At 37.1% G+C, this 25,017-nt stretch overlaps 1 protein-coding gene across 2 annotated transcripts in view; it reads right to left on the bottom strand.

Annotated features, from left to right (window-relative positions):
* raraa (retinoic acid receptor, alpha a) overlaps positions 1–25,017 on the bottom strand; it is a 193,897-nt gene that overhangs the window by 78,505 nt on the left and 90,375 nt on the right. The gene's annotated exons all lie outside the window — the stretch shown is intronic.

The raw sequence follows: 25,017 nt of genomic DNA, 5'->3' as shown, positions 1-25,017 counted from the left end.
CTTTCTTAATACATCGACTTATAATGATGCTTTAATATGTCTGTAAAACTCCTTTAACTCAGTCTTAAATAGCAACAACAAAGAAGCACTAAAAAAAGTGTAATGGTAATAGTTTTTCAGACATGAAAAATCTGCAAGGATCTAACAAGGAATGAAACAACAATTTGACAGGAATGAAACACCCTTTCTGTAATTAAAATAAATCCTATTCATTTGATTAAATCGTGTGAACTGATATGCGTGACGCTGTCAGAGTATTGAGTATTGCGTCAAGTGATGCAACTCTTGACTCTGTAAGAAAGAACATTTGTCACTAGCACACCAGATCATTTCAAAAGACTGCTTACGCTAATCTTACCCTCAAACCCACGGCATGTCCAAAGGACATCAAGTCATCTGTTCCTCTTTGTGTTGGCCAGGCGTGGTCATATATTTAATCCATCTGAGAGCATGTTTATAGGCCCCGGTCAATGTTAAGAGGCCTGTCTTTTTTATGTGAGGACTTCTTTGCAATTAAAATTGACTAGTCTTTTTTTCTCTCTCTTTGCAGTATTTCTTATAAACAATTTATTCGTGCACATCATTCTTTATTTATTCTTTATTGTATTTTTTTATTGTGTGCCCTCATAATCTTTAATCAAAATAACTTCTCTTGCAGCAACATCTCTTACTGTATCTTCTCTGATGACGTGTTTACTGACGCGAAGGCAGGACAACGTGTCAATCATGAGATCCCAGTAATAGCAAACCACAACCATCCAATCAATTCCCCATGGACAAAATCACTGGGTCCCACAAAAAGTCCCACCCTACATATTTTCTTGTTCGAGAAGCCGTTTCACTCAGATATACGTCACGGAAGGAAAGACTGTCGCAACTTTTACCACTAGTCAAACAAGCTAACAAATCCACACTCTTAATTTCATAAATCAATTTGTAATCAGTAATTACACTCTAAATCAGGATTCCCAAAATTTTACCATAAAACATAAATCAGGGTTATTACAGTTAACTAAAACTAAAACCAAAACCATAAAAAATCCATTACTTGAAAAATAAAATAAAAAATACTTTAATTAAAATACAAAACACAAAAATACAAAAAAATAAAACCTATTGCAACATTTCTCTTTTCATTGTGTTAAACTTGATGTACTAAAATAACAAAAATTAAACTGAAATAAAAACTATATATATATATACAGTTCTGATGCCAGTTAATGATCATCATGTGTAGGTAAACAAATACAATATATAATATTTTTTTTATCTTAATATTTAATCATAAGTGTTTTCTTTTATTGTTTATTTATTTATTTTTATGATTTCATTTAGTTAATTAGCTTTTCATTAACTCATAAACCCTAATTAGGGAACCCAAGTTATTTATTTAACAGCCATTTACAACAGTTATTTCTGTTCCTCTTGTATTTTTTGAATGAGAAATAGGTAAGCTATATTTGTGTGAATAAGGGAGCATGTCAAGTTGATGTAAGTTGATATAAGTCATATAAGACGGAAAAAGACCTTGAGACTGTAAAAGCTTCCAAATTGTGTCTACAGGGAACTACCCACTCACACACCGTATGTAAACACAGTTACATGCAAACTTGAATTTCATTCATTTGGGCACCGCTGAAGTCTTTTTCAAATCAGAGCCAAGGACACGGTCTGTACACACTGCACACACAGCTATGTTTAGCACCAAGCCAGAATCCTGGACAAACAGTATATCATGAGGTTAAGATCAAATAAACAAATACGAGTCATGTGTTTTTATATAGATTTCACATTTCAGTGTGTTTTTGGTTGTTATTATAATCACTGGATGTATGATGTGTGTGAAATCCCAATACTCTGACATCTTCAAGACACACACACACACACACACACACACACACACACACACACACACACACACTGCCCTCTAGGCACTTCTGCCTGTCAGATGAGAAGGACCCCTTGACATTTGTGCCTCTATTAGAAAGGTCAACCTTTAATTACGTGAAATGCCAGCAAGCATGCACCTGCAGAAACACACTCGACATGATCTGTGATGTGTGTGTGCATGGTCTTATAGGGTGAGGACTAGGGTTCTAGGGAGAACCTTGGTATTGATACGCTCAAGATAGCCTTTTTCAATAACTCTCTCTCTCTGAATTAATCATCCTATATGTCCAGATAAACAGTGCCAAATTCAGCAGCCCTGGACTGAATTCATCAGTATGGAATGGAATTCAGCTGATCTGGACCAATTTCAGCTGTGCTAAACAACATTCAACATCTCTGGACCAGATTCAGAAGGTCTGGACTGAATTCAGCAGCACCAGACTGAATGTAGCAGGTCTGAACAAATTTTAGCATCATTATATTAATAAGAAGCTTTTAGCATTACTATCTCATGCTTATACTACCGGTCAGTGAGATTATTTTTCTTAAAGAAATTAATACTTTTACTTAAGCAAGGATGCATTAAATTTACCAACAGTAAAGACATTTATAGTGTTACTGTAATGAGGTTTGTTATTTAAATCTCGTTTTTGAAAAACACCCCTGAAAAATAGGCGAATCTCCACATAACACCGACTGTGACGCAACAGTCGGGATCATTAATATGTACGCCTCCAAAAATGTGCATATGCCAGCCCATGTTCAATGCCAGGCGGAACTGCGCAGACGAATCATCGTCCGAATCATTTTTCCTCGAGAGACATCATGGCTTGCAAACGAGTGAAGCATGGCAGTTGCTCAGTGTTTGGATGTACAAATGACCACAAAGGTATTTTTAGTTCCTTCATCCGAGCCTCTGAAGAACCAGTGGGTTATGTGAATGTCTGATGTGTAATTGTTCAAGTTCAGACAGATAATCTTTCTCTCAAAGTCGTTCAATACTGTTTATGCATCAGTAAACTCTTAGTAGGATGAAAATAATCGTACTTAAACTGTGATTAACATACAGATAGCGATCAAAGAACAATCCCTTTCCAGTCGCCCAAGCTGTCAATCACACAGCGCGAGTTTATCTGGACACTTGCCAAAACTCATTATGAAATCAATGACGCTGTTACACTGCACAACGAAGCTCTTACTGTACGTACATCATGTTTGCATTGGTGAAATCATTAGTGAGAGTGCAGAAACTGTGTTGCAATGATAAGATCTTCATTCACGTGATCAACAGGCTTACACTGAAGTCTCACAGCAGCCAATCACAGCAGTGGGCGTTTACACTGAAGTCTCACAGCAGCCAATCACAGCAGTGGGCGTTTACACTGAAGTCTCACAGCAGACACGCCCCTTCAAACAGAGTGTACAAATCAGAGGCTAAAATCAGGCTAGGAAAAATGCCTTTTATTTCTAAATTATAACAAATTTTTATCTAAAAAACATACTAACATTATAAGGGCACCCCAGGAAACAATCTAAAATAATAAAATAATCCATGCAAGGGCACCTTTAAAAGGTGACATATTATGCCCCTTTTCACAAGATGTAATATAAATATATGGTGTCCCCAGAATGTGTCTGTGAAATTTCAGCTCAAAATACCCCCCAGATCATTTATTATAGCTTGTCAAATTTCTTTCTTTGTGGGTGTGAGAAAAAAAACGTGCCGTCCCTTTAAATGCAAATGAGCTGGTCCTTTACACAATCCAAGGCCAATCCTTTACACGAGCTTCGGATACAATAACAAAACAGGCTAATCTCAATCATCCAAAATTTCAGAAATAACAGTAGTGGAGTGCAGCCTTACGGAGAGACTCAGGAAGAGGTTGCAATTTTTGGTCTGCACCTAGACGTTTCTGAATGGTTAGTGGATACATCTATGTAGTTGTTGTGGAGTTACATTGATTCATCTCATGGACTTGCATGCACCGTCATGTTTAACTTTTACACAAGTTGACACTGTTCCCTGAGGTCTTTATAAGACATCTGTGACATTTTTTGGTCAAATAGTGTTCTATGCTCGTCTGTGCAGCCAACAACAGAACAGTTTGCATGCTTTGCTCAAACTTTTGCCATTGCGTTAGAACTGGTTACACTGTTGTTGCTTGCGAAAACCAAATGGCGGTGCCGAGGGTGGAAACGTGCAGATGAAGGGGTATGGAGTTAATATTGTGCCATAATTAAACAAACAAATCCAGCATTTTGCAAACAAACTCGATCTGCTTTGCAAAGGAAAACTCGACTCACAAACAAACTCGATCTGCTTTGCAAAGGAAAACTCGACTCGCAATCAAACAGAAAACAATGTGCAAGTACAAAGGTCAATTTGAGCGAAAATGCAGTGGAGTAACAAATATGTATTGTGTTTTACAAATATAAATAAATGAGCCTAGATAATATTTCACAAATAAATACAAACCATCCTTCAAATTGTATGTAACCTTTGAACAAATACCCAAATCGAGTGCATACAAATGCATATCTTTCTGTTATGATTGTGAGACACTTGGCTTATTATGAGATCTCTCGGCTCGATTTTCTCACAAATGTGTCCAGGCAGATTTTCTCACAAATGCAGTTGAGCAACTTCCTCTTCTAAAACAGTAGATGGCGCTAAACTAGGGGATTAATTTAGCGCTAGTCTCCCGGGAGAAGCACTGATTTGAAACTTGCCTTTGCCTACAGCTGAGGAAAATGACCGGTGAACAGGTGTGTTCTGTCTCAATTTATCTATAATTAATCTTTTTGAGGTTTTCTTTTTCAAAATGTTTATTGCATATCTAGACAGAAATCCATTAGCACTTAGTAGCAATTCACTCTCTCTAGGATAGGGGAATCTATAAGCTGAAAGCTCTGCCATCATATGTTGCTTTTTTTTATTTTTATTTCTACATCGGACGCGTGCGAAATGACTAAATTAGTGATTATGTCTACCGAACTAATCTATTTCTTTCGTTCTCCATAAATTAATGAGAACATTTCATTTAATTGAGAGGCGGGTTTCATTTGTCTGTCCAAAATAATAATTTGGGCAATGCATACGTCACAGGCAAGTTAAGAAACAATTGTATATTGTTTGTTTTATTCATTAATTATTTTATTACATTAACAGTTAAGCTGACTGAATTCCAACTCAATAAATAAATAAGTGGGACCCTCCTTTCAATTAAATGAAATGTTCTCATTCATTTATGGAGAACGAAAGAAATATACTCGTTCAGTAAATGTAACAAAAATGTAAAAAAGCAACATATAATGGCAGAGCTTTCAGCTTATTGATTCCCCTATCCTAGAGAGAGTGAATTGCTACTAAGTGCTAATCTGTCTAGATATGTAATAAACATTTTGCAAAAGAAAACCTCAAAAAGATTAATTATAGATAAATTAAGACAGAACACCGGTCATTTTCCTCAGCTACATATTTACAATACATATTTGTTACTCCACTGCATTTTTGCTCAAATTGACCTTTGTACTTGCACATTGCTTTCTGTTTGTTTGCAAGTCGAGTTTTCCTTTGCAAAGCAGATCGAGTTTGTTTGCAAAATGCTGGATGTTTGTTTAATTATGGCACAATATTAACTCCATAAATGGGCGGTAATATTATAATAAGATCCCCTTCCTACATCAGAAGGGGAGCGAAATCTGGTCGGCTTATTTTTTTAAATGCTTGCAGAGAAAGGCTTACCAAAACAAAGTTACTGAGTTGTCACTATTCACGTTTTCTGGGTTTAGATGCACCGAGAACCTGATTATTGCACTTAAAGGCAGGATTTTTCTAAAAAACTTTTTCCCAAATTTGTTTAAACTGTCTTTATATACCAATACATAATTAAAATGTAAGTACTCTGAAAAAGAGAGTATAAAAATCGAGTGTCTGTAGTCCTCTCAGGACTGCAATAAACACAGCTACTTATTTCATTCACTCCCACCCCCTCCCTTCTGGGCTCCTTCCAAAGCCACGCCCCCAAAACACATGAACACGCAATGCCGACCGCTCAGCTGGAGCAAGACGCGTTTGCCAGTGCATGTAGTGACATCATGTCAGAATCACATGTAATAAAATACCTAACTTTATCATTATGAATATAAATAACTAACATGGCTGTTAGTACTCACTATCAAGCTAGCATATCGATACTGGTAAAGTTTAAAATATATTGAGTTTGATTCGGTAACGAGCTAGTAACATAAGGCAAAGCTAAAAACAGGTTGCATTGATACACGTTTTCCCATTACCATCAGTTACACTGTAATGAAGGTGAATTTCGTGTAAGATTCATAACATATACGGTAGAGATGTGACGGTGATAATATTCTCCCACCGGTTAATCGAATTGTGACAACACCGGTATTACCGGTTTCATCGTGGGGGTGGGGGTACGTGTTAGAGTGATGTAAAAAAAAATTTACATGGCGTCAATTCATCATTCGTATTGAGTTTGATTGACATGCGATCTGACCAATCAAATTCCACCATTTTTGTGCGACAAAGCAGTCAGAAGAGTTATTGATTAACTTCGGTGGATTTGAACTTGGCTTTAACTGAGGCAATCTGTCACGACACATTAAAGAGCCAAAAAACGGTAGGCCTATTTTATTTTTGTTTGACTGACCAAATTTGAAAGTTAAGACTTTGTTTCATATTAAATATTACCTGCTCGGTCCTGTATTTCAGTGCGTTGTCAGTGTCCTCTATTTTTCACTGCTTGAGATCATGTTGAGAACAATAACGCCCAATTTTAGGGTATAGGGCGCGATTTCGGATTCAACCACAGTGTTTTGAATGGTGGGTTCGTTATTATTCATGAAAAACGCAACAACAAAACGGACATTTTGGCATAATTTGTGTGTGTTATGTTTTGTTCAAGGCCGAAAAGAGAACTCGATACTGACGCGCGTCTTTTCCGTGTGTGCGCATGTGTGTGTAATAGGCAGGACTTACAGCGCAGTCTCTTGTTTTGTCGCGCTTGAATGGTTGAGCGTGATCATATAACGCTAGTCAACTGGTGACCGAAAATACGGATACTGCGTAATTGCTTAAAAAAAAATTTTGCGGTGCTGTGGTGGGCAAGTGATGAAACCCGTGTTGCGACTGAACACCGTGTAACACCGGTAACACCGACTATCGTGCCAAGCCTAATATACGGTGTTTTGCATGTAAGAGCTTCCACGATGAAAGCACTGTTGGCTCTGATGAGGACTAACGTTACACTCCAGTGACGAGTAGCCTACCTTTCTACCTTACTAGTTCCTTTTTTTGCCTTGTTTGCCTTCGCTGACTGTATATGCAGGTACTGGGAATTTTGACTGCTCTTTCTCTGCCATTATTGTGATTCTTCCTAGCTTCCGTGCCTCTTCGCCTCCTCGAGTCAAACGGGTGCACGCATGTGGGCAGCTCCTGTAGCAGCAGGGGTGGTAGCCATGGTAGCGAGGGAGAGTGACAGTCGCCCAGCCAATCATTTCATTCGTTCCGAATGGAAATAAGTAGCTGTGTTTATTGCGCCCTGAGAGGACTAGAGACACTCGATTTTTATACTCTCTTTTTCAGAGTACTTACATTTTAATTATGTATTAAAGAAAGTTTAAACAAATTTAGAACAACATTTTTTTGAAAAAAACTGCCGACCCTACCTTTAAACGCGGGAAAATTCCCCTTTAACATATAAATAAATACAAATGAAAGTAAAAGCGCCCTCATGGATGACTGCCGCACACACATAAACAAAACATAACGTAAATGTCCAGGCCTGGTCCTCTCTCGTCCTTCACTGTCATCACTTCTCTTTTGTGCTCCCGTAGCTCCTCCGTGAGACATGAGGCCGGTGTGGTGCGCAGGTGACGCTCATTAGCCATCGCGCCGGTCTCTCACGGCTCTCGGCCTCGTCCTGCTAGTCACAGTTACTATACAGTATCTATTTTAAATAAATGCTGTTCTTTGAATCTTTCTGTTCATCAAAGAATCCTGAAAAATAATCATGGTTTCCACAAAAATATTAAAGTAACACAACTGTTTATGTGACACTGAAGACTGGAGTAATGGCTTTGCATCACAGGAATAAATTACATTTTGAAAAAAGAACAGAGTTATTTTAAATTGCAATAATAATATTACTGTTTTTATTGTATTTTTGATCAAATAAATGGGTGAGCGTAAGAGACTTCTTCCAAAAACATTAAAAGATCTTATCTTTTGAACGGTAGTGTACGTGAAATATAAATATCATTGTCAAGGGCAAAATCGTAATAATGCATTCAATACAAACACAATAAAAAATAATAATTAATGGAACATAGAAATAAGAACAGGCAGCAACAATATGTATAAAAGCAAATAATTAACTTTGTTTAATTTTATTAAATTTGTTTTAAACATAAGCTTATTACGAAAAATAATTTTTCCTATGTTAAATAAAAAAAAAAAAAAATGAAATGTATACAAATATATAAATAGGTCACTTTGACTAATTATGTCTTTATTTTTCTCTGTGTGTCCTTCATCCTTCTTTTAAACACTTTCTTTATTGAAATGTCAAACAGGCTTTTAAAAATGGCTTTCTGTTGCCTGTCTCACTGTAGACACAATGACAAAGAGAGCTTTTGACCTGACGTCTTGTGTTGTCACAAAGATCGCATATTGTGCTCATTTGAAAAGGTCAATGTTTGCGATAGAGGTGGGAAGTGTAATCACACGCACACACTAACAGGACAAGGTACAGGGTGTCAAATTCTCTCTGATATTTACCGCTCCACCTCATTGAGTGTGTGTACTGTATGTGTGTGTTAAAACATGCTGGGTTGGCGTGGCTATTGACACAGCTGGCTGAACGGAAAATATTGCTTAACATGAAATCTTAGGAAATCTGTGAGGTGAAAATGAGGAGAGAGAGAAAAGAAAGCAAACAGAGATAAAGAAAGAGCAAACGGTGTCTGTTTCTTTCAGACACACACACTCCATATGATATGAATTCACTATTAATGCACATCAAACATGGCGTTTCACTTACACCTCCTTATGTTTGAAACCACTGTTGTATTTACAATATTACTGATATATTACATTTTCGAAAGAATTGTGCTTTTCTGGTATTTTTGCTTGTTCTATTATCTACCAGATGAAAAATGGTAATGAAAAAAAAAAAAAAGTAACAGCAAAATTGTCATTGGAAATATGTAACTGTAGTGACATTTCTGCAAAATGTGAATGTGGCAACATTTTATTAGGATTATTTTTCGATCATATTAAATGTTGGTTATTAGTACTAAAAGGTTAATGCCTACACTAAATCCTACCATAACCTTGAGATAAAAACAAATTTCCTGTAGCAACCATGTCATTTTAGTTTACTTCTGCAAGCCTTTTATCAAATATTGTGAAATCTTTTACCCAAACGTTTAAGTGCAACCAAGCGCAGTGAGCTACTGAGCAAGCTTACCATTTCAGAAAAGCCGTTCATATGTAACTGGTTATGTGATGTAACCATCCAAATGTATTAGTTTACAAATCATGCACTATGGTAAAAGTGTTTTGAGGTCATAGAATTGTGTGAGGAACTGTGTGAAAGTAAGTCTTTGCAGGGTCAGATTATAATATTTCACCTATGATTAAAAATCCTAATTTATGTGAAAAGGAAAAAAAAAAAGTGGTTAGTGTTTTAATGTCACTATAATGTTCATTTCAGCTGGAAACTGCAGTGAATTGTATGCACTTTTTGGAGTTTAAATGTAGCTAGAGGCACGGTTTTCCAAAGAGTCACACACATACAACACATAGATGGTCTGGAGGCTGAAGAAGTGTTGTGTTTTTGTCTGGAAGTGATAAAGATGATGTTTTTCAGCTAAACAAGAGGGCACTGACCTGCGGTATGCACACACTCTTCCAGGAAAAGAAGAGGGAAGGCGTATTCACAGTCCGTCATGGTCTTAAGACGAGGCCCCCTTTGTTAATGAAAAACAAATTTTACAACATCCCCATACGAGAAGCAAGTTGTCCTTTTAACAATAATGCACATATTTAAGAATAATCCTCCTCTGAAAGTCCATTAGTTGTGTTGTATAAACCTTTTGATGCGTTTTAATAAAGCAGCACCACTACCAACATCAACGGATCGATTTAAATCTATGAACATGGAGGGCAAATGCTTTTAAAACAAGTATGACTGTTTCCAGGACACACTTGTATCTAAATGTGTACTAAATGTCTTAATGCACAGTTCATATTATTATTAATTATGCCTTGTACTCAGTAACTTACGTTTCCTGGGCTACAACAACATCATTGCTCTTCAAACACGCACATGCACACACACACACACACACAAAAAAAACTCATCATCAGGACTCAAGTCTTAAAATTGACGCACTAATGTGCAGCTGTTCTGAAAAACAGGAAGTCCTCTATGTGCAACCATTTATGATTCAGCTTGATGATTGTCACATACAACAGTTTGCCAAATCCCAAAATGCAATAGATTGTGGGAACCAGCACCATAAAGCTACCTGTACAGTGTACTGTGCATTTTGGTAAAATTAGCTTGTCATCAGTGTACTGACAGAGTGAATACTGCACATTATATTCATACTACAAACTGAGTGTATGGACCTTAAATGTTCCATGAGTCTTATGATAGGCCTATTCAAGAGAGAGATACTGAGACCTGTGTGTGTATTTTGGTTTGATTACACTAGTATCTAAAAGACACACAGTGGAGCAGTGCCAGACAGGAAGAGGTCCAGCGCTGGGGAGTCCTGTTAACATTTTGTGTGTGCGTGTGTGTGTGCGTGTGTGTGTGTGTGTGTGAGAGAGAGAGAGAGAGAGAGAGAGAGAGAGAGAGAGAGAGAGAGAGAGAGAGAGAGACAATAGTAAACAGAAGGCTAGGGAAACTACAGAGTTAGATCACCTATTTATTCTGAAGCTATTATCTTGGTCTGTTTTCACACTTGGTTTGCATTGCACTAGTGGCAGCAAAACACCAACAAATTGTACTCCACAAATTATTGATTCATTTTTGAATGGTTTATTGCACAATACTATTTTATAACCTCAAAATACTTTTATTAGAGCATGATTTGTAAACTAATACATTTTGACATTTGCATCATATTACTAATAATGAACTATTTCTAATGTAGTAAACTTGCTCTGCAGCTCACATAGTACAACATTTGCAACACGGAGTGTTCGGTGACACGTAAAACTCGAGTCAATATAAAATAGCCCAAAGACTTGTACAAGCATGCTAAAATGAAGTTTTTATCTCACCTTTGCCTTTGTTAATATTATCGGTTAGTGTATGGCTTAGTGCAGTGGTAAGTTTTTTTTGTTTTTTTTTATGCGACAGAACATTAACCTTTTAGCGCCACAAAGATTTAATTTCTAAACTGCCGCGATACGTACAACAACCACCATAATAAAACATTGCCAGATTCACGTTCATCATAACACTGAACTCATTTTTAACACCACTGGCGACACACACTTGCATGTTTTTATCAATCAATAAATTTTTTGATAAAATATACAATACATTTTTATCAATCAGATTTTATCAATCAATAAATTCCACTAGAAACAAACCTTGTTGTATTATTTTAATTTAATACTGTGAAGCTGCTTTGATACAATCTGTATTGTGAAAAGCGCTATACAAATATACTTGACTTGACTTGACTTTTTGCAAGTGTGTTCAATTTGTTCAATTGTTCAATTACCAAGTCTGAACCTAAATTCGATTCCATGCCCTCATCCTGCAGGTCTTTTGAACATTGTACTTCTGGGTATGATCTCTAGTATGTTTGTCTAGCAAATTTTTTTTATAATAATAAATAAAGATTGCAAGCTGTTCACTGAAGACAATTTAAAATGCATTAGACTATAAGAATTGTGTAATGCAAAATGAATGCAAAATGCAAAGTTACAGATGCATTCCACTTGAGCGATTAACAGATGTGTTCATCAACAGCTTTACAACTGATAAAGCATTTTTTGTCAAATATCTTTAGGTAATTATTTTGGAAATATCTTATATAATATATTAGAATATTAGAAACAATTTAAGCAAACAAAAATAATGTTTACAGTAATGCTTTTAAATGTTTTAAAAGCAGAAATATGCTGCTCATATATTGTTAAACTGCGTATATTAATCCATCTGCATAATGTTTGTTGCCCTGTAAACTCCTGTGTAAACACGACATGTGTTTGCTTTCTAAATGATTTTCTATTGTAATGGACTTTAAGTTCATTTAAAGGGGTCATCTGATGCCCATTTTCCACAAGTTGGTATGATTCTTTAGGGTCTTCGTGTAAAGTTTGTAACATGCTTTGGTTAAAATCCTCAATGGTTGTGTAAAACAACACCCTTTTTACCTCCTCAAAAACAGCTCTGTTCACAGCGACCCGTTTCGGTTCATGTCTCTTTAAATGATAATGAGCAACTGCTCACCCCACCCCTCTCTTCTATGGGGTGTGTCGACACGTAAAGTGCTACCTTGACAATCTGTGAAATATGCTAATACGGGAAATATGCTAATACGGGACAGTCCGTCAGTGGTCGTGGGCGGAGCATGAGCAATATGACATCATATTGCTCAGAAAATCCAAACGGCTTGATTATTGAGAGTGTTTAGAATTTTTGAGGATTAAAAAAAAGGATTTAATGGATTAATTAAAAAATGTTCAATGTATGGTGGTTGTGTCCACACACTGCAAAGACACATTTATATGCAAACACAATATAAAAGTGAATTTTGCATCCGATGACCCCTTCATTGGATCTCAACTCGTTTTACTTCACAACCCACCTGCTTTCTAGATATCAGACATAAAAAAAATAAAAAAACAAGCATCGGCCAACCACTAAAATGTTACTATGTGATTACTATAATCCCACAGATTTTACTGAAGGTCAGAATGACACACACACACACACACACTGAAAATACTGTCAAGCCTCATCTTGACCTCTGGCTTCTCCCCTCCTTTAATCTGATTGGTCCACCATGACCTCGTTGGCATGGCCCCTCCTCCACCATGAACAGAACTGTTACGTTTCTGATTAAATCAATCAATCAAAGGACGTCTGTTCTCAGTTCCTCACCCGCCAGCCCTGCTCATCCGTACAGTGTGCTGATAGCAGCCATTACGGCAGATTGCAGGTCAAACTCCTCTGGCAGCGGCTGCGTCTCATTAGTCGCTCACACTCTGGGAGGAACGTGATTAAATGTGATGGTTGAAGCTCACGAGCCGTGACTTACATGAGAGTTCACAAGTGCGCATGTTTGTTTGGGTTTCATATTTTGACACAGATTTGCACCAGAGGGGCGGCAGAACCTTGACCCTGACCTTTCACCTCCCGTGCAAAAATCAGATAATTAGTTCATCTGCCTAAAGCTATTAGGCTGCCTGGGGTAGAACGATTTTTAGCATGCTAATATTTGTTAATTGCCTATGTAAATTTATGAGAAAAAAAGTTCAGTTCTGAAATATGATTAGATGAAGAAAGTCACTGTTAAATAGCTGATCTAACATCATCTAAATTCTACATTAATATGAGAAGACTAAATATCAGCTATAGTTATGCTAATGTACTACATTTCTTGCCTGACATATGAAATATGATTTTTTGTTTAATGGGGAGAGCAGTTAACTGGAGGCTTGTTTTCGCCACTGAATACAAATTTAAAAATCGAATTGCGACTTTATCTCACAATTCTGACTGTGAGATATGAAGTTATAAAAATCAGAATTGTGTGACAAACTCAGAATTGAGAAGAAAATCTCACAAAAGTATTTTTCCTCAGAATTGGATTTTAAACCTCACAATTCTGACTTTTTTGCTCGCAACCGCGAGTTCATATTTCGCAATTGCGAGAAAAAAAGTCAGAATTGTGAGAAAAAAATCAGAATTGCAAGATAAACTCGCAATTGCAAGAAAAAAAGTCAGTTTATATCTCAGATTTCTGACATTATATTTCACAATTGGGGGTTTATATCATGCAATTCTGAGATAAATTCAGAATTCTGAGATAAAAAGTATCTTTCAAATTTTTTTGAATGATATAAGCCTTTTACTTATTAAAAAGTATAAACTATCAGTCAGATGACAGAAGGCATGTAGTCGATTGTGTACAAAAGGTCTTTCATTCAGTTATGATCATGCTGATAATTAAAAGGCCTTAGAAATGTGTAGGCTTTAAAGGGTTAAAGACAGCTAGTATTATATTCAGCTTATATTCAGTTTAGATGCAAGCATGAATCTTCAAAAATAAAATATTAGGGCAGGTTGGAATTGTGTATATCTGTGTGAAAGAGCCCATCTCAGGACAGTTCATTGAAACCGAGTGAAACATAGAGAATGAGAGAGAAAGATGACCTCATTTCAGCAGTATATAAAATATAGTGTGTGTGTGTGTGTAAGACATGAGGGATCACACAATTGGGAGGGGGAGAGCTATGCTGTCTTAAGAGGAGATTGCCTGACCTGAATAACAGATGTATGCGTGTGATTTTGCCTTTATGTATGCGTTTGTGATGAGATCATACAGTTGATAGGTTTGCCCCCCGTAAGCCAATGAATCGCGAGTGTATGATGACATCATACAGGACACTACCTAAGGCCTGTCAGGACAAACGTACTGTCATCAAGTAAAATGCTTTTTACCATGGTACTCTTACTGCATGAGTGATTAGAACACTGCATGCTACTGGAATCTCTCTCTCCCCTTCTGTCTAAATCTGTGCTCTTCTCATTTCTTCCTTTTCCTCATTCTCTATGCTCCTTTTTATTTTTATCGACAGTATTATTTTTAAAGGGCCTGTAGCAGGGTTGTGCACCATTTAGAAATGTTTGGTGAAAGGCTTATAATTTGTGTGTGTGTGTGTGTGTGTGTGTGTGTGCGTACGTGCATGCGTGTGTGTGCGCGTACGTACGTGCGTGCGTGCGTGCGTGTGTGTTTTATCTACAATATAAGTGTCGTTTTTAATAAAACATTTCATACTGTATCCATAAACATGTTATCAAACACAAAACCCAACCAGGGTTCTTGAGCAGTTTTAAAATTTTGATTTTGTTGCATAAAACAGAAATGACATTACTGAATTTTATGTATAGCTATAATATTTCTCATTGTTAATTCTGAGAGACTATACAATAGTCACTAAAATATTAAAATGAAAGAAACGCACAGCATTGAATCATTGTAATAATGGCCATTTTAGCAATAACGATGAGACTGCTAAATGATATCGTAATATTAAAGTTACATTTAAATATTACTGGTTTGATGTTGATGAAATGGTATATAACCGATGAGGATGTGTGGGTACCTAAAATTCAAAAAAATTGGTAAACTCTATTAGAATAATAATCATTGTTTGAAATAGATAAAAAAAAAAAAAAAAAAGAACTTAGAGTTCAAAAATTTGTAAACATTAATACATGTTAGGTTTTCATGTTTAATGGGGACTTTCCATAGACATAATGATTTTTACACTGTACAAATGGTATATTCTATCCCCTAAACCTACCTTTTTTTTACATATTTATAAGCTGCTTTAATCATGGGGACCAAAAAATGTCCCCAAAAGGTCAAAGATTTTGGATATTTTGTCCCCATAAGGTAGGGTTTGATTTTTTTATTCCAATTAATGTTTATTTTATTTCAAGTGACAGAATTTTGTTTTGTGTTGTTTGTTTTATTTTTAATTCTAGTTTTAGTTAACTGTAATAATAACCACCCTTCCCATGGTGCCTTAAACATGCCTTAATATGCTGTCTAGATAGGCAGCTCAATAGGTTTTGGAGCAGAGCATCTGGAGAGAGAGAAAGCAGAAGACCGCAAGCGAATGAGTGAGAAGTAAATTAAAAATAATGGAGGAAGTATGTGAGAGATAAAGCAGAGAGATGGGCCAACGTTTTATTGCCTCTAACTGCATTTCTGCGCGTCTCTATCTGTATTGTATTGTGCGGAGAGGGTGACGGCTAAGATGCAAATCGCTTTTCGCCGCAAACAATATTGCATTTCTGCGAGCTTCATCCATCCTAGAGAGAGCAGCGGAAAGGGAGATGGATGGAGCGCTGAACTTTAATCAGGAGGAAGCCTGGAGCGATGGAGACTTGCTTTGGTCTGTGTATTTTTTCTGTGTAGGATACAGATTAATCAATCACACGCACACATACACATACTCATCATGTGACCACGACTGACACTACGATGACAATCCATCTCTTTCCCATCAGCTTTGTTGACGTCCAACTCCCCCACACATCCCAAAATCACATCACACACGCGGTGCAAAAGACAGATGAGGAAAAACAGAATGAGAAAATAATCTCGTCTATGAGGACTTAAAACCCAAAGGACTCTCAAATTGACTAAACACGACTGTTCTTGTCCACCCTTTTCCATAACAAACACACTCACTCGCACACCAGCCAACCAAATTCTCTTAAAGTTCCAGCTAACTTTTCTTTTAACACATCTCATCCAGCTGGAAACAGTCGGATCCTCCAAATGTGTGATGCTTGAAGCCTAATCCTTTTTTCGTCAATGTTCCTGCAACACTTGAGTCACTTTCGGTGATGCATCCAAAATAAAATGTTTTTAAATCACTAATGGACATACATTACATTCAGCACCAATGAGAGCCAATTGCATTCGGTCTCTGAGGTCAGCTGACCAGTTTTAATGACTCACCCTATTCGGTTCTTATGTTAAATATAGAGTATATAAATATATATAACTTTTTTACATTTTAGAGAAGCCACGTAATCATTGAAAAACTTTGTTTTACTTTAAACCATTGTGAGAACATTTTAGTGTTCTGGAACTTTATGTCCAATGACTTTATGTTAATCACAGCTTTTGTTAATATAGAAAATGATATTCTACAGGGTAAAATAGATATACATCTAGATGCTGATCGGTTAATAAGATTTCCTGCAGCTCTTGGCCTACAGCCGAATCACAACCATGCTGAAATTCAGTACAGCAGCACTCTTGCTCATGTGATATAGCTAAATTTGAAAAAACTGTAATGCTGTTTTGACCAGTCAGCATGGGGACCATTGTTATACCGAGCCAATGATATAATCAAACAATGTGACTCTAACTTCATTTTTTTTGCAAAACTTTCCTATACATACGATTCACTGCAGTTTCCAGCTAAAATGAACACTAGAGGCAGTAAAACACCAACTTTTTTTTCCCTTTTCACAAAAATTATGATTAGAGCGGTATTGACATTTGCGTCACATAATCAGCTCCATATATATGACCTTTCTGATGTAGTAAACTTGCTCTGTAGCTCATCTGGTACAGCAGCATTCAACCCGATCTCACGGCAATTCGACCGTACTTTACTGTGGCTAATTCGTACGAATTTGTACGATCTCACTCATTCGAATTCACACGATTTTTTCGAAATAGTACATATTTGCCCAATTCGTATGAATTCGTACAAATGACCTATCCCTGACCCCGCCCCTAAACCTACTCGTCACTGGGGTTTAGACAAATCGAATGAATTCGCCACCTCGTAAAATACGTACGCAGGCGCGTCGTTAGACATGGGCATCCGGGGCTTCAGCCCCGGATGTTTTTTTTATAGCCCCGGATCTAAAAAAAAAATGAATTTATGAATAATTATTATTATTTTTTAATAATTTTGTATTTATTTTAAAAAAATCGACCCGGTCTTTTAATCTATCCTTCGGAATCAATCATGTATTAAAGACGATTAAAATGTGTTCAAGCAGATCAAAGTTACTATGGTTACTCTCACAGAGAGACGCACCACGTGAGCGATTTAGCTATCCAAGTTCATCTCCAGGATTTGCGCGCAACAGCAAACAATCTCACAGCAAAAAAAAAAAGAAAAAATTTGACCCAGTCAGCACCGCCGCACAGTCTTCTGTCAGACCAGATGTTGTCAGGCTATATGTCAGTAAAACTCAGAAAAACTACTGTCGTGTCAGCCGTTTGCTCGCGGCGCGCACTCTTCAATCACGCGCAAATGCGGCGCGCCCTGTATCAGGCAAAATAAACTACTAGCATGTAACGTCGTGTTCTGTCGTCAATTAAGTATTAAAATAACCAAAAGGGAGATTAAAGCTGCGTCAAAACTCTATGTCGGGGCTTTTGTATTCCTTTGTAGGCTACATAAGTTACACATTTTGGCGTAGCCCTACTCATTTTTCATTATTAATATTCTAATATTTTATCAATATTGCAAAGTCATCAAAACTGACTAAATATTTTGTGACCAAAAATGTGAAAAATAGGCCTATATATATAAGGTCCTCGAATGTGTTCGAATATTTCACCAGCATCAGTCTTTTCACAGTTTGTATCACTCCGCTTGTCTGTGTTTGCGCAACTTGCATCATTAGGCCAGTAATGGTGACAAGTGACTGTCTTTATGAGTGAACAATTGAAATTTAATTTAACTGATTTAATAGTGCCAAAAACATTGATTAACTCAAGAAAGAAACAAGTTGCTGAAACTAAACTTTAATGCTAAAAAGTTTACATCTATGCAAAATAATCCTTGAAAGATTTCTCATTTAAGGCCATTCCTGTTATATGTGATTGTGTGTTGTCAACTATAAGCAGAAAAATTTTGCATTTCCATTTTCTAGTGTGGATCGTTCATTTCAACATTTATCCTCATTCTCATGTTTAAGAATCTGTTATCTGCTTGACAAATAATGTAGCCTATGTATACTGCCCACTGACATGCTTTTAAAGCTATAATTGTTATCAAAAAATGTTGGCCTTCAAACACCTTAAAATGCACATATGTAGGTCCGAGAAATCCAAATTTTCTCGGGGGAGCATGCCCCCGAACCCCCCTAACTACCTCACATTTTAATGTGTGTGTCTGTGTGGTAATATGGGCTGGTGTGGCAACAGTGCCAGGACTGAATTTTTTAACCAGTCTGCCCCCCTGCATATAGGCCTAAAATATACATTATTCTCTGTATCGAATCATGCTATCTTATTACCCACCCCAGCCCCTGATGTTTCAGGCTCAGCCCCTGATGTTTTTAAAACCTAGAAACGCCCCTGTACCTACGAATTGGTCGTGAGATACACAATCAAAGGGCTCAAAGACTTGTAGAAGCAAGCTAAAATGGCATAGATACTTCAACAATACTGTTTATATCTCACTTTTGCTTTTGTTAACATCATCAGTTAGATTTACAGTAGTGTAGATGGTAAGTTATTTTCAAACGTGATTTCTGAACTGCAACAATAGCCAACAACAACTAACACATTCAAGATTTTGCCAGACTCGTTCCTCTATTTCAGATAAAACTGAACATGCTTTTAGCGCCACTGGACATTTTACTGGCGAAACTTGAAGCAATGTAATATTGTTTTGCAGAATCATTTTTCCAATGAACCTAAGTTGAATAATAAAGCCAGAGTTACAAAGTTACAGATATTTTATCATGGTTGAGTGTTTTTTTTTTTTTTTTTTTGCTTTAGGCTACCTGTACTGTAGTAAAATCACCTATTGCATTATTACAAGATGACGTGAGACAAAACAAAAAGAAATACACAGATTAAAAAGGACACTGCACTTATGACAGACTGATATATTGAAGCTGAAGTCACTCACATAAAGACTGAATTAGACTAAAACAAAGAGGTGATGCTGTGCTGGTGAAAGCCTCTGCTCTGCAGCGCTCTCTTTCACATTTGCACAAAACTTTCATTAGCGTGGATGGCAGGGTGCGAGAGCAGCCATATCTGTTCCATTAGCGTCGCTCACCATAAATCAGACTAATCTCTCCTCGAGGGCGCACGCTAATGACACCGCAACTGCCATCGCCACCGCTACCCTTAACTCACACGCACCGGCGTCTGTCATTACGCCGCCCACCCCCGCACCAACCCAGATGAGCCAGATGATTGGTCAAAGGATAAACAGACTGCTGCACACAGGCCACACCCACCTGAGGAGGAAAAACACAATTCAATGTCTTTTTGAGCTGCAGAACAGTTCTGAGCACAGAAAAACATCAGGGATGGTTCACGCAAAAGTGAAAATTCTGTCATTATTTACAATCTTCATGTCATGTCAAACTTCAAAAAGAATGTGTTTAGCAGAATGTTCATGCTGCTCTTTTACAAATAGCAGTCTCATTCAAACTGCCGAATAGTCAAAATTGGTGTGCAGCATTTGGTTACAAGACATATGCTAACATAATTTCAAACCTTTGACGTACCAAGTTTGATTATGCATATATGAAAATTCCATTTGAGAGCTTTTGCGGAGGGGAAGATCAGTGGATGACTACATAAATTTGGGTCTGCCTCAAGCAAAGCTATCATGCAACTTCAGAAGACTTGGTATATAGCACATTAGTGCAAATTATACAAATTTAACAGGGAAGTACGTGGGGTAAACTTTTGAAAGAAATTTGTAGAAGTAATTTTCAGGAGAAATTTTTGTTTGGCCTCATTATGGATGAAGTTCTGTTTCGTTTTCGATTAGGTGTAAAAAGAAATTCGAAATACCTGAGCAGAGGTATACTGTTGGTGAACATCCCGAAGCCGCCCTCATTGCTGGGAGTGGCGTTTAGATGATTATAAATATGTGCTGTGTGCTTCAATAACAACAACAGCATAAACATCAAAATGACAGCGGTGAGAAAACAGCAGTTAAGAAAGCGTCTGATTATATTGATGTGTACATGTTAGCAAAAGCTCAACAATTGGCAACTCCAGTCAAATCATGTTTATTTATACAACACTTTATACAATAGATTGCTTTAAAGCAGGCACCTTTACAGTATTAAACGTTAAAAAACAGTGTCAGTGTCGGTTTCAATTAGAGTTACAATTTCAAATTCTACTGTGCTAAAAAGCAGCTCACCAGTATATTCAATTTTTTATTCGCGTCTGTCCTCGCCGGACTGAATGGAAGAAATGAACAGGAGAAGATTGCTACGTCGAGGAAGGCGGAGCTGTAGAGCACACCTACCAACTATGTATTCGTCACAGACCAATGGTTGTTCAAAGGTGTTAATCAGTCGGAGAAAACCTTTTTTTTTTTGAGAATTTTTTTCAAGTTGAACTTCTTTTTACTGAAGCCTCACATTTTTAGAATGCTGTGTCATGCGCAAGATGCTGCAAAAGACACAAGATGTCAAACAGTGAAACACGTCCATATAGTGCGCGTTATCATAGAAAAACAATGGAAAAGCAGAGATATCAGATGTCAACTTTTAAATTTACATTTTAACACTATATGACACTGATCCTAATAGAAAGCACAGCTTCTCATTACCTCTTCAGGTGACTATTTCTTCTATTTGCACACGTCTGTTCAGTTCCATCTCATTTTGTGGTTATTTAAACGTCACAATTAAAATGGATTAGTATATCTAAGTTTCAAGAGCTCCTAAACCTTCTGCTCTAACTTCCTGTGGGCGGCTTCAATCTTTGTAATGTAACTTTTGGCCCTCTAGCAGTTAAAAAACAAAACTGCATGTATTTTGTGAAATAGCATTGTTTTGGTTGTGCTTTGGCTCTGTGTGACTAGGCAGATGAATATGGTTATGCTTCTGCTCATGAAACATTCACTACTTGCCTTAAGAGATATAACCAGTTTAGATGGAAAGGATCTCGAGCTGAAGATGTTACTCTAGCTATATCCATTAATAAACATGGTACTTCATTGAAAAGAAATTCCAGAACAGCTACAACAACCATAATGATATGACAATATATATGCTTCATAATGAAGTCTGATAGAGAGCTACATATGGGAATTTTTCTGTTCAATAAAATATCTTACTCACCTGTTGAGTAATAAAAACGGCATCTCTGTGTCTATATCAAAACACTTATGTTGAAGTCTGTTCTACCTGTTCCCCATAACACCCTCAGTTCTTTCCATCTCCGAAAAGCCAAGCCAATGTTGATTCTTGGTTTATTACGAGCTCTATCAAATGTTTTTTTTTAAACGGATTATTCTCCAGAGGTTTGAGATGTAGCTGCTCCATGTCAACCTTTCTCGCTCATTGTGTCAACTAACCTATGCCACTCCCACACCATACACGCATCAAAGTAGCCGAGCAACTTTCCTCTTTTTACGAGACACGCATGGGCGAGTGACGTATGTATACAATTTCCTGTGAAAACCATCCCGCTAGGACTAAAGTATAAACACTTATAAAAGTCCTACCATAGAGAATCAGGGTAAGACAACACGTTTGGAAGAAGAATTGATGATGTATTAAATCATTATTTACATTTTGTTAAATCTGAAGAAAAAAAAAGTTACATAGTGTACCTTTAAATGGAAGTCAGACACCCTCAAAAACCCTTACGCAATGTACTCTCTTAATATGAAGGAATTTTACCTGTATTATGAATTATGCATTGCATTGTGTTGTGTTTTACAGTTAAAGGAAATGGTAACACATTACATGTACTTACTACAGTAATAACAGTCAATTATGCATAATTACAAGTAACTAAACCTAAACCAAACCCTAACCCTAACCATAACCCTATAGTACATGTACACCTACTTAATATTACTCAGTAGCCTATTGTGTAATTACACTATAACAACAACACCTTAAGTTTACCTGTCTGTAAACTTAGTGGATAATGTCATGGCAGAAAAATTTCAGTACCTTTTCCATTTTTATACGATTTTTTTCTTTTCTTACAGTGTATATTTTGTCTTTGGTCTTCGAGTTTGCAAGCCCCCAGTCACGGTTTACTTTTATTGTATGGGAAAGAGCAACGTGGACAACTTTGATATTTAACAGAAAAAAGAAAGAGTTTGGAATGGGTGAGAAAATTAAGACAGAATTTACATTTTTGCGTGAGCACATACACAACCTCACATTACAAGAAAAACTAACCCCCACACGCCGTCACACACCCATAGAAAACCCAACTGGAAACATCATCTTTCTCTCTTTTTATATCACACACACAGGGCGCTTATATTACTCATGATGGATAGCTCAATAGCGCCCAGCGCTGGGTAATGTGGCTGTGTTTTGATTGGGTGCAGAGTGGGCGAGTCATTAGCTTTTAGGATTTATGATTATGGCTTATCAAACAATGCACACAGCGTGACTCTACTACACACATGCAGTATCGTGGGTAATCAAACAGCATGACTTATCCATTGGGAAATACACACAGCATTGCGTACAAAAGCTCCCAGCATGGGTCAACTGTATTTGAGTGAGGCACACAACACTCACAATACTGGATCATATAACAAAATTAAGCAATTCTAAAACTGTATGATTCATAATTGCACAATGTTAAGGGTGAACATGAATCTCACAAAAATGTAGCAAGTAAGCTCAGTAAGCACACTGCAACATGATTTTTTTTTTTAATGTGAGTACAATGGGATTGTAACTGGTAACAGAATACAACCCTCAAAACTTTGCTTATGCATTCCAGTTCACTCATCACATTGGAAATAGAAAGTCCAGATATACTGCACATTTAGATATACTGCACATTTTGCCATATGTATTAGGTCATTTTGGAATTGTATGCATACAGGAAAACTAGAAAACTGAGAACAGTATACATACTGCATAAATAGTATGAGTAGAATAGTGGTTAGATATTCTGTTACAGAACAGCAGAGACACATATGAGTATTCACCAAGGGCTCGTCTGCATGGCCCAATGCTTTCAGTATGTTTAAAACTTTCCGTAATAAAAATTAGTGCTATAAAACTATAGGTGTGACCAGGGCTGTTCTAAGGATTTGGCTTAGAGTGTTTGGAATGTATGGAGTAGCGTATCAAAAGAGTTCTGCTAACATGAGTGTACGCCATCCCCATCACACATCTTTAGAGACCACCACCACTCCTGGTGAAAGATACCCTATCCTACATTCAGAGACAAGGGCAAAAAAATTAGGAAGCTAGAGTTTTTGAAAGCTAAACCTTGTGGGAAAATAAGTGCGTTTAATTGTATTGAATGTGCACATGCAGTGTACTTCAAATCTTGTATACTAGAGAAACTGTACTTGCAGATAATATAATAGATATATAATATTAATAGTGCTATTAACAAAATTAACGCATGAATTTTTCGCGATTTGCGAAGTTATTCAGTTTAAAGCGTTAAAAATATTTAACGCAATTAACACGACATCCAGCATCCGTACATGATTGCTCTATCATTTATTCAAGTGATTAAAAAAAGAAACTTGCGCACAGAATTCGCATTGAATTCCCTATCAGTCAGTCACCTTTGACGTTATGTCAGTGACTGACGAATGGGGATCTCGTCTGAGAGCCCAATCACCTTTGAGTGGTAACAAAACAAGCCAGTGGACGAGTGAGATTTGCATCGTGAACCACTCCCCAGGGCAGGGCCGTGCACACCTCATCGGCTGAAGAGCCCCTCTCACCCCCCTCCCTTCCCCTCCCTTCCCCTCCCTTCCCCTCCCTCACCCCCCAGAGGATTCCCATAAAAGCGTTCTGTTATCGCTCTGCTAAAGATCCACTGATTCCACTGATTCCACTAATCCGCTCTGTGTTTTCCTGCTCTCTCCACAAGCATCACTCGTGACAGTTCCAGAATGTCTTCCCATTGACAGGTAGATTACAAATAACAATCCACATTACAGACAGTGGTTGATTCGCGGAATTAGTAATTTGGTAGTTTGTTTTTGTATTTCTATCGGTAATGTTTTGCTCCTGGTCTTCTAATAGTGCTAATAACTTGTGCAACATATACATGTTCTTGGTAGATAATTATAATTTCTTGTCTAATCAAATTACTGTACCTGTTCTGATCTCATATAAATAACACCAAATATGCTGTTGTCGGCACACTTTGTTGACAAAAAAACAATGCCTTCACAAAAAAGAAGGCAGAGTGAGAAAGGGAGGCTTTTTGAAACAGGACATCCACTTGGAAAAAGTGGAGACTTGATTTTATCCTTTGGGAATTAATTGGATTGTGAATAGTGGGTGTTACCAAAGAAACACAAGCACTGTCAAAACACAAGCTAATCTCTAAAACATAAGCATTGTCATGAGGAGGAAGAAACTGATGACA

Source organism: Rutilus rutilus, assembly GCF_951802725.1.
Source record: "Rutilus rutilus genome assembly, chromosome: 16".
Classification (NCBI taxonomy): Eukaryota; Metazoa; Chordata; class Actinopteri; order Cypriniformes; family Leuciscidae; genus Rutilus; species Rutilus rutilus.
The sequence above is the reverse complement of the archived record's forward strand: the minus strand, read 5'-3'. Positions and strand labels throughout refer to the sequence as shown.